Below are 11,071 nucleotides of genomic sequence, written 5' to 3' on the forward strand. Positions count from 1 at the left end.
ATCTCTACAGAGAAAGAAATCATCATTATTAGAGATTAACTTGCGGTCTCACGAGGCAGATCTGCGTAGGTGGCCAGGATGTTTCCATCAGGGGACAGCTTCACTTCATCTGATATGGAGCCGTTTCTGCAGGGAAACTCCTGGGGTCCCGCCACTCCAGTGGGTTGGACTGAGCCACACAGCCCACTGCAGTTCTTCAGATGATCACCCACGTCTTTGGCCAATCAGCACATCACACAGTCCCTGGCCACATAATAAACAGGTTTTAAAAAGTGTTATGCATGTTCTCCCTCTATCTATTTCTATTTCTATTTCTGTCTCTCTCTCTCTCTCTCTTTCTCTCTCTCTCTCTTTCTCTCTCTCTCTCTCTCTCACACACACACACACACACACACACACACACACACACACACACACACACACACACACACACACACACACATGGTAGTAAGCACAGTCTAGTGTTGGCTAACTGGCAACTCACTCTAAACTGACATACTCTGAGAGTTAAACTAATTGTACTCACTGGTACTTCAGGCATGCATTGAGAATCTTTGAGCAGTCAAAGCCAAGAAAGTCTTTGTTGCAGCGGCACTTGTTGCACTGGCATGTTCCCTGCCCACTGCACAGTTTACTGCCTCTTGTCTGACATTGGTCGTCGAGGGAGGAGCAGTCACACGCAGGACCCGTATAGTTGCCATGACACTTACATGTTCCGCAGTCACAGTCCCCCTTACCTAAGGGATACAGAGGCAAGGCAAGGCAAATGTATTTGTATAGCACATATTCATACAAATTAATGTAGACTCATAGTGCTTTACATAGAAGAGATAAATATGAGATAAAAATAGCAATTAAAAAGTGAAAAATAAAAATGGGTCATCATTTCAATTCAATCAAATTAGATACAGTAACAATTTAAATGGTCAGGTTTTAAATCAATAATAATAATAATCAACGTCGGACAGAGTCCTTTGAATCGCACTGTGAGGATGCTCTCTCTACTGCTCAATTTGGCGACTGAACTTGACGACTGACTTACCACCGCAGAGCATGTTGCTGTTGTCGTCACACTCACAGAACTCTCTGCGGTAGCTGCCGTGGCACACACACCTCCCACACTCACAGTACCCCTGCCCACTACAGAGCTGGGAGGACTTGTCGAGGCGACAGGGAGCGTCCGCAGAGGCGATGTCCTTCAGCCGCTCACACTCACACCTCTGACCCTGGTGGCCGTCGTCACAGCTAAAGGGACACATCAGATCATTTGTCAAATAATAATGCCGCAACAGTACCTATAAACAACACTTCAAACTCCTGCTCTTAAGACTAATTCAAAATGGTATTCTTTGTTTTGAATGTGAGAACCTTCGTACTCTGGCGAGTTACATTTACCGTAGGTGCTATACATTAAACGCTTCATGCTTTATGTTTATGGCTATAAGTTTTGAATGTTGCAGACTCGACACTTGTTGTGTATGTTGTAGCAGTTAGACTCTATGGGCCCTATTATGCACTTCATAAGTCTTAAGCAATAAGACGAGGCGGTAGATCTAAACTTAAGACGTGGAGGCGTGGTCAAGGCCACTTTGCTATTATGCGTGCGGTAGTGGGCGCCTAAAACCCGGCGCTAAGCAAAGAAATTAGTCATGGGTGTGTTTTGGGCGTCTTCTCAATCAACCCAATCAGCGTGCCAGGTGCCATTCCCTTTAAGAACCGGCTGCGTTAAGTCATTAGCGCTATGCTATTATGGAAGTCCTAAGAAGGAGGTCAGCGCGCTTCTCTGCCTCTCCCTTCTGAAATAAAGCATTTATACTGTGACCGTAATTGACGTCTTGCCGTGGAGCCACGTGCGTGTTCATGTGTGCCCACATGCATGCGCAAACCGCGGAGGCGCGCTCGTGTTTCAAAACGTGCATGAAGTCTAAACTTAAGAACTTTTCAAACCACTTCTTAGCGCTAGGAGCAAAGTCAGATCGCATAATAGCAGGGGCGCCTAGTGCACTTCATTAACATATGAACACTCCCACAATGAGTAATATATGCACGGGAGTATTACGTCTTATGTGTGGGCGCCTATCGACACCGGCATAATAGCAGTAGCGCGTATGAAGCGCGTAATAAGGGTGGCGGTAGGTCTTAACCTGGCGGTGCGTCTTAATTAAGACTTAAGACGGCAAGTTAAGAAGTGCATAATAGGGCCCTATGTCCGCCAAAGGGCGCTGTGACATACAACTGGGGCACTTGCCTGCAGATGCCGCAGCTGAGCGTCCCATTATTGTTGCAGTGTGGGGACAGCAGCTCACTCTCACCGCAGTTACAATCACACAGGGTTTCCACAAAGACCTTTAGGGTCTCGCTGATGCCCTGCACTTTGATGTGAAACTCTGTCTTCTCTTTCAGACACGTAGAGATGTTCAATCTCACTGTGAAGTCAATCTAAAAACAAGATAGGGATAAGATAATAAAACATATTTAGGACAGCAGACTATGACATAACTGAGTGATTGTAATGTGATGTGAGATGTTTTATTTGTTGTTGCTTTTCAAATCCAAATGTGCAGCTAAGGTAAAAAAGTATTACACTATGAACTACTACACCACCCTTGCCCACCTTCCGTCCAAACAATATAAAAACAGAGATTATCCCTTGAGGGTTTGGGTCATGCTCTTCTAGCTGATGTCATGCAGAGACAATTGATGACTTCTAGCATTGTGACTGCCAATGGCCCCTGGTCCTAGCATTTGTTCTTTTGATGACTGATTTAAAGATGATTCACTTACTTTAGACAAATGTAGGCCTACCTGCTGTAGGTCGCTTTGGATAAATGGCAAAACATTTGATATCCCCCCTCCCCCATCCTCCCCCACCCTGCTTTGTGACCAGACAGACCTGCTCATTGAGCTTAACGTTCGTACACTCTCCCTTCTTCCTCCAGGCAGCGCTGCCTTCCTCTGCGACACAGTGGGACTGGTAGGACACGTCCACCAGGGTCTCCTGGTGCGATAGGAAGATGGTGGAGGACAGGTTCTGTGGAAAGATACATACGAAACACGTCAAATTGACACTCTACCTTGAACAAGCTCATGTTTAGATCAAGATCAGTATATATGTGACACAGTCTGATTATTTGGTCCGCATGTCGGCAACCAATCAAAATGTTCAGACTTTTCTTTTGAAACACGGAACTACGTTTCAACGTTGTTGAGAATCACAACACAAACTCACTAGTCAAGCCAAACTACTGCAACGCAATGGATTTGGTGAGTAATCCCCACTGCTACCTAGTTAACTATAACACTACTTTACATTGTTAGCAGGCTCACAAAATAAGCTGTGTTAGTTGACTAGCGATGTGTCATTGATTCTCAACAACGCTGGAAATCTATTCACATTTTTCGAAAGAAAAGTCAGAACATTAAATCGGATGCCGACATGCGGACCAAATGATCAGACTGTGTCACATATAATCTCAAAAACCTCCCTCAAACGACATCGCTAGACAGAAGAAGACACATTGTGATATAACCAGCTCTTAATCAGAGCTATTTTTTCTGCCTTGGAGCACATGCTGCTGGCCTCTGTGAGCCACTGTGAGGCTAGGGTGAAAATAAATGCGTATGAGAGCAGCTGTGAGCATCACCACATTTTTTGTTGGTTGTTGTCAGTACTCAAGTTGTAAAAGAAAATGATGGTATGGTATGGTATGGATGGGATGGTGGATTTTAGCATCCCCACAGTGTCAGTGACTTCAGTGTCAGTGACTTGGTAAAAATGTCATTGCATGTGTGCGTGCCCCCTCACCCACAGTATTTTACTCAATATGCACAAAACTAAATGTTGAAAGAGCAGTAATCCCACGTTCATTGATAAAATGAGATAGGGGGTGGCAGTTTTACAGTTTTTATTTCAGGGGGGATGCCATCCCCCCTCATCCCCCCTCAACTCGAGTGCTGGTTGTTGTACAGATACGCATCACAGTTTCCAATCATTCTGTCGACATTTGAATGTTGAGGCATTGTTAAATTGTAGCCCTGCATATCTTGCTAGTATAAAACCTAGTGCTATTTTGTGTATTGTGTTCTGGCATTAAAGTCATTTAAAGTTGATGGTTGGTTGGATTGTTTCTCCATGATCTAATACTCACATTGTAGGCCTCTGAGATGAGCTGGACCACATTGCTCGAGTCTTTCGTCAAAACCCCAACCACCGACTGAGGGATGAGTTTACTCAATTCCTATGAAAGTGTGTGTGTGTGTGTGTGTGTGTGTGTGTGTGTGTGTGTGTGTGTGTGTGTGAGTGTGAGAGAGAGAGAGAGAGGTTGATAAGGTGTGAACATAAGGTGTTGAACATTGACAAATCCTCTTTTGTAATTCCGCAGATAGGAATGCGCTACAGAGAGTCGTGAGATCGGCCCAGAAGATCACCGGCGCCCCCCTCCCCTCTCTGGAAGAGCTGTACAACACACGCTGCCTCAGGAAGGCCTCCAAGATCTCCAGAGACCCATCCCACCCTGGGTACGAACACTTTGCTCGGCTGCCCTCGAACAGACGGTTCAGGACCATGTTCGCAAGGACAAACAGACTGAAGCTCAGCTTCTACCCCAGGGCCATTCAGGCCCTGAACACAGCAAAGACCTAGGTTCTAGGCCCTGGACAATCTAGACAAATTGATGGCAGCTACTAGATTGAAGTCAAGTGTAATACTGAATCACAACTGTGTACATTTCAAACCTGCAAACTGCGACACTTTAAATGAATGTGCAATAACACTATGTGCAATATGACAACCCTAGGGTACATAAGGTTCAGAGAATAGGAAATGTTAGAATAGGTATAGCATAGCATAGAGTACAGCACAGTGTTTTATTTGTATAGTATAGTGGATAGTGTACATAGCCTTTATTTATGTAAACCAGCTCTTTTCCCTTCTTGTTTTTAGTTTTTTTTTTCCTAGCACCAGGGGAGCCCCCCCCCTCCCAAATTTCGTTGTTTGGTACCTGTACTATATCAATGACAATAAAGACCATTCATTCATTCATAATTGAAAAAGAAATAGAATTGGCTGACCTTGTATGCATCAACACTCCCCTCAGTGACAGCGAAGATGAGCTGAATGTTATTGTCTGAGAGGACGGTGGAGAGGTGGCCAACAGAGGGGTAGTCCTGAGACACAGCGCCAGGGGTAAGAGAGTAAAAGAACCAACCAGAGAACAAGAGAAATCGATTCTGATTAACACTAGAACAGCCGTGCCTACTAAAAGAGCCGCCTCAGGAGGAAGGGTCCTGAAGAAAGGAGGGTCCTGAAATTTGATCGAGTGCAAAGATATAACATTTTTCTTTACTCACAGGGGTCAAATGACCCCTCTAGTGTTAATACCAGTGGTTATGGTTGTGAACCACTCTGTTTTGCAACAAAGGCCTGGCATTATGACCTAAACCTATGCTGATAATTCCATTCCCACTGTGATTACTCACATATTTAGTGCCATCATAGAAGCCGTTGCCATCGAGGTGGCACCTCCCGTCATGCGGTTCGTATATCCCTGCCAGCCTGCCATCTCCAGCTATGTGGAAAGTGTCATCGGACGTATAGATAGATAGACTTTATTTGTCATTGTTACAGTACAGGTACCAAACAACGAAATTTAGGAGGGGAGGCTCCCCTGGTGTTTAAGAAAGGAAAAAGAAACACATTTTGGAAAAAGCATAGATGCATAAAATCACAAGAAGATAAGGAGCTGGTTTACATCAATAGAGGCTATGTACACAATCCACTGTACTATACTGCACAGATAGTCAACTAGGGTTGTCATATTGCACAAGAAAGTATTTTTTCACATTTTTTTAAAGTGTCACAGTTTGCAGGCTTGAAAATGTACATGTTTGTGCCTCAGCACTAGCTGCCATTACAATCCGTCCGGACTTGTCCTGGGCCCAGAACTTAGGCCTTTTCTGTGTTCAGGGCCTTGACGGCCCTGTGGTAGAAGCTGTCCTTCAGTCTGTTTGTCCTAGCGGCCGGGGTCCTGTACCTCCTGTTCGAGGGCAGCTTGACAAAGTGTTCGTGCCCAGGGTGGGTCGGGTCCTTGGAGATCTTGGAGGCCCTCCTGAGACAGCGTGTTTCGTACAGCTCCTCCAGAGAGGGGAGGGTGGCGCCGGTGATCCCCTGTGCTGTTCTCACGACTCTCTGTAGATCGTTTCTCTCCGCTGCCGTGCAGCTGTGGTACCAGTTGGAGATGCCGAAGGTGAGGATGCTCTCCACTGCGCCGTGGTAGAAGGCCACCAGCATCTCCTGCTTGCTGTGTTGTTTCTTGAGGCATCTCAGGGTGTATAGCCGCTGTTGTGCCCTCTTGATGGTGCCTTTAGTGTTGTCCTTCCAGGCCAGGTCATCCCGTATGATGTGTCCCAGGAAACGGAGGTTTGAGACCATCTCTACGCTCTCTCCGTCGATGAGCAGGGGCAGGATCTCGGACTTTTTCCTCCTGTAGTCTACGATGAGTTCCTGGGTCTTTGACTTGTTTAGCAGCAGGTTGTTTACCTTGCACAGCTTGCTCAATTGCTCTACCTCATCCCTGTACGCCGCCTCGTCCCCCCCCGAGATACATCCCACCACGGTGGTGTCGTCTGCAAACTTTACGATGTAGTTGCTGGGGTGGATGGGGGTGAAGTCGTGGGTGTAGAGGTTGTAGAGGATGGGGCTTAGCACGCAGCCCTGGGGTGACCCAGTGCTGAGGCTGAGGGCTGTGGAGGTGTGGGGGCCCACCCGCACCCTCTGGGGGCGGTCGGTCAGGAAGTCCTTGATCCACGCACATATAGAGTGTGATAGACCCAGGTCTAGTAGTTTGGTCACTAGCCTAGACGAGGATCCGTGTCACATTGTTCCAACCGATCACACCCTACATGGCAAGAGACAGAGACAAAGGAGGTGGTAGAGAGAGAGAGAGAGAGAGGGTGAGAAGTATGACAGGTAGAGAGAGAGAGAGGGGGCGGGGGATAAAGACAGAGGAGAGAGGGAGGAGAAGAGAGTGAACAAAAGGAGAGATGAGTAGAAAGGCCAGGGGTCAGAGGTGAACATCTTAGCAGACATGGAGGGCGAGCAGGGGTTGTCTGTGGCTGTGGCTGTGCTTGGTCATGTGCAGGTCTTCCCCCAGAACATTTTTAACAGGGTAGATGTCATTTCCTGTATTCGGCTTCTGCACTAGTAGAAATAGATTCGATGACTAATTCAGAGCCGTCTTAAATAATAACCACTCATTGTTTATTTAAACTTGAGAATGTCTTTATGCTTGCATGCAATTGCAATTTCTGTTAAATGAATTTCTTTAATGTTGGAGAGGACAACTTTAGTCAAAGTGCCCCTATGCATTCTCCAATAAACTAATCCTCCAATCATTTCTGCTACTATGAAGAATCACCTGGGGAGCATTCCATCAACGTCGCTAAAGGAAAATATAGGCATATATTTAAGTATCGCAAGATTTATCAAAAATAAACCTGGATTTTCCTTTAGTGACGTTGATGGAATACAAATGTAAGACCTTTAAGACATTTAATCCTAAATTTCGTTGTTTGGTACCTGTACTGTAGCAATGACAAATAAAGTCCATTCCATATGAAGGCAAAAATCATTGTACCCTCTAAGCACACCTGCACAAACAGTGATTTCAAGGACAGTTTGGTAATACTGAATTTATTGAAGATCTTTAAAAATATGCAGTGTACACATAGAATATTCATTTAAAATGCATCACTCAGGATAAAAACATTTGCTATATTAAATTAACAAAGGCATTCACACCAAAAGGCATTCGCTTTGGCATTACATGTCATTAAAAAGGTAATTTGTTAAAGATAATGAAAAATAAAACAAACCTTTAAAAGTTTAAAATCATACACACTAGTATCGGGGGCATTGGGTGTGAAATTGCTTAGAGTCTAAAACGGTGCGTCTCCTCGTCCTATCGCAAGTGTACGGGGAGGCCGTAGACCACGGGCGCAGCTCCTATGATGTATTTGAGTTGGGTGGCTAGGCGGGATGAGTCCATGTGGTCCAGGAGAGCGGCCCCAGGGCCTGCAGACATCCAGGACTGCAGCAGGGCCGTGGTGAAGCGGTCGATGTCCACGTCGGTAACGTCCCACAGGTTCCCCAGAACCAACGGGCTACAGGGCAGAGCAGACGGGCATACTAGAACATCCAGTTCACAGACACGCACACAGCAACTGATCACGCACTCAGTTTTTTTTATTTCAGTATCTTGTATGGGCAGATTGGGCACTAAAGTAGAATTAGCAGGGTTCCCACACATTATGAAACGGCACCTTTCAAGCACCTTTCAAGCACCTTTCAAGGACTTTCAAGACTCAATTCCCTCAAATTCAAGGACCCAACACGGCATAGTTTGAGACAGAACTAGAGAGGGGAATTCAAGCACTTTCAATGACCCCGTGTCTATTTTCAAAAACATTGAAGACCTTGATTTCTTTTTCTCAAATTCACAAACTTTTCAAGGATTTCAAGGACCAGTGAGGAACCCTGAATGATGTGTGTATAGAATACTGTAAAAGGATTCCCCTTTAGATTCGATTTAATTGGCAGAGTACAAGTACAGAGACAACGAAAACGCTGTGTATTCGTGCATGCGTCCCTGGGTTTAGCCTGTCTGTCAAGTCTTACCAGCCGGCCATTAGGTAGTTGAGGATGATGCCAGACCCCTCCAGCTCCCCACACACATCCAGAGCAGCGCTGCTGCAGCCAAACAGCATACAGGCGGCCCTCATCTCTTCCTGCAGGATCTTCCGTCTGTCGAGGAAGCGCGCCCCTGCTCCGTGGCCCACGTAACTACGGCAACAGAGAGCGGCACGTGAGCAACACAGGAAAGACTGGGAACCTCTGGGCCCGGTTGTTCAAAACTTTTAATCTGGGTCAGAATGACCACGATTCTTTTCTCTGATCCAGGATCAGATCTGATTTTGAGTCGTATAGGGGAAATCAGCCAGCTCGATCTGATCCTGGGTCAGAGAAAATAATCTCTATTCTGTATTTTGTATTTTGCGATACAGGATCAGATCGAGCTGGCTGATTTCCCCAATACAACTCAAAACCTGCCAGATACTAGATCCGGGATTGCAAAAAAAAGAATCTGGATCATTCTGATCTAGATTAAACATTTTTGAAATACCACACAGAGGAGCTGCAGCAGACATTTCCAAACAGAAGTAAGTTCCAGTCAACCCAATTGTGACATTTCCCTACTCACATGTAGAGATCTTTAGTAGTGACAGCTTCCTGCAGATGGTCAGTGTCGGGAGCAGCCCCACTCACACCTTGCCAAGCATACCCACTTGAGAAGGAAAAGGGAGTGAAGGAAGGAGCGAGAGAGAGAGAGAGATTAATAAGAGACAAATCCTAAACAGCAGCAGACATGCAGTACAGTATGTACTGGCACTAGGCTCACCTGGAGCAGAAGAGGTCTTTAAGTCGCTCCTCTGTGCCTGGAAGGTTGGCATCAGGGTTGAGCACGTAGAACACCCGCTTAGGGTCCACTCCTCGATTCAGGACGCACTGAGGGTCAGACTGAGGGGAGGAAAAGAGACGTCACTATTCAGCTTGAAACAAACAAGTCACTAGCATTAAAAAAATTCATGCATCTGACTGTTAGTTAACTGTTACTGATTTGTTAGTTTGGCCCCAATGTGGCGATTGAAACAGTGCTTTATCTCACAGTTCTCAGGGCACAGTGGCCCAGTACGGAGGACAGGGAGGGCATGCGGGTCACAGCACGGGAACTGAGGCAGGAGATGGTCTCCCACGGAAGCTTCTGGAGGTACTGCGGAGGAAACAGGATAGATACTTACATCACAGCGCCTGCAATACGTAATTTTAATTTAATTTTGCCATTTAGCAGACGCTTTTAATCCAAAGCGACTTACAATTACGAATTACAGGGACATTCCCCCTGGAGTAAATGAGGGCTAAGTGCCTTACTCAAGGGCACACTAGTAGTGGTGTGGTTTCAGGCGGGATTTGAACTCACAACCTTCCGATCACAAGTCCAACTCACTATCCACTAGACCACCACTACGTGAACAACTAAAAAGCGTAGTACATCACACAAACTACCACACTGTGCTTTGTCCGCAGGGTATGTTGACATCGTGGTGCACATTTGAGTGACAGAGTTGCGGGGAGATGGCAAAAATGTGTGTGTGTGTGTGTGTGTGTGTGCGAGCACATGCATGTTTATGAGGGATAAGTGAGATTATGTGACCCCCCCCACCACTAACCTTGTCCAGGATGAGCACCACATGTCCCTGTGGCTCCGCCCTCTCTCGCAGCGCAGACACGGCCGCCCGCAGCAGCGCCACACACTCCTCCCCCCGTTCCGGACACAGTCCCTGAGCGAACCATCGCACGTCTCCCAGGGAGAGGAGAGGAGAGGCCGACAGCAGAGCCTGGAACACACAGGGTTAATGAGAACCGCCTGTTAGTCAATAGAGAGACCGTGTACTCCTATCAATGGACCTATCGCTAAGCCATGCCCCCTTTAAAAACTCGGAAAAACAAACAACGCTTCACTGACAGTGACTGACTGACCGTGACTGAATGACATTCAATGACTTACAATGGCGGGAGTTGGCAAATTTCTGATTTCTGCCACAGCAAGTAATAGACATGTTTTTTTTAAAGATAACAAGAATATTTAGTCTAGAAGCTTTTCACCATCAGATATTAGCGAGTTGTTTGTCCAAGTTTTCTGCCTGTAGTGAATTTTGCTGTGATATGATTGGACAATTTCTATTTTGGGGCGTGGCTTATATCGCGTGGCGATAGGTCCATTAAGACTCCCTTCCTTTCACATCCTTTTCTGAGAGGGAGGGGCACACACCTTGAGCATCTCTTCAGAGGTCTGCACTCTTCAGGCAGTGAAGGTCTTGTGGAGGTGCTTGGCCTGGGTGATGAGCTTGGGGTCAGAGGTCAGGGGCAAAAGAAGCCCCCGCCAGCAGCCCAGCATAACTTTTTATTGCGATCACTGACGGATAGATGATTCATTACATAGACAAATGTATTTGT

This window comes from Nansenia antarctica, assembly GCF_963989245.1.
Source record: "Nansenia antarctica genome assembly, chromosome: 2".
Taxonomy (NCBI): domain Eukaryota; kingdom Metazoa; phylum Chordata; class Actinopteri; order Argentiniformes; family Microstomatidae; genus Nansenia; species Nansenia antarctica.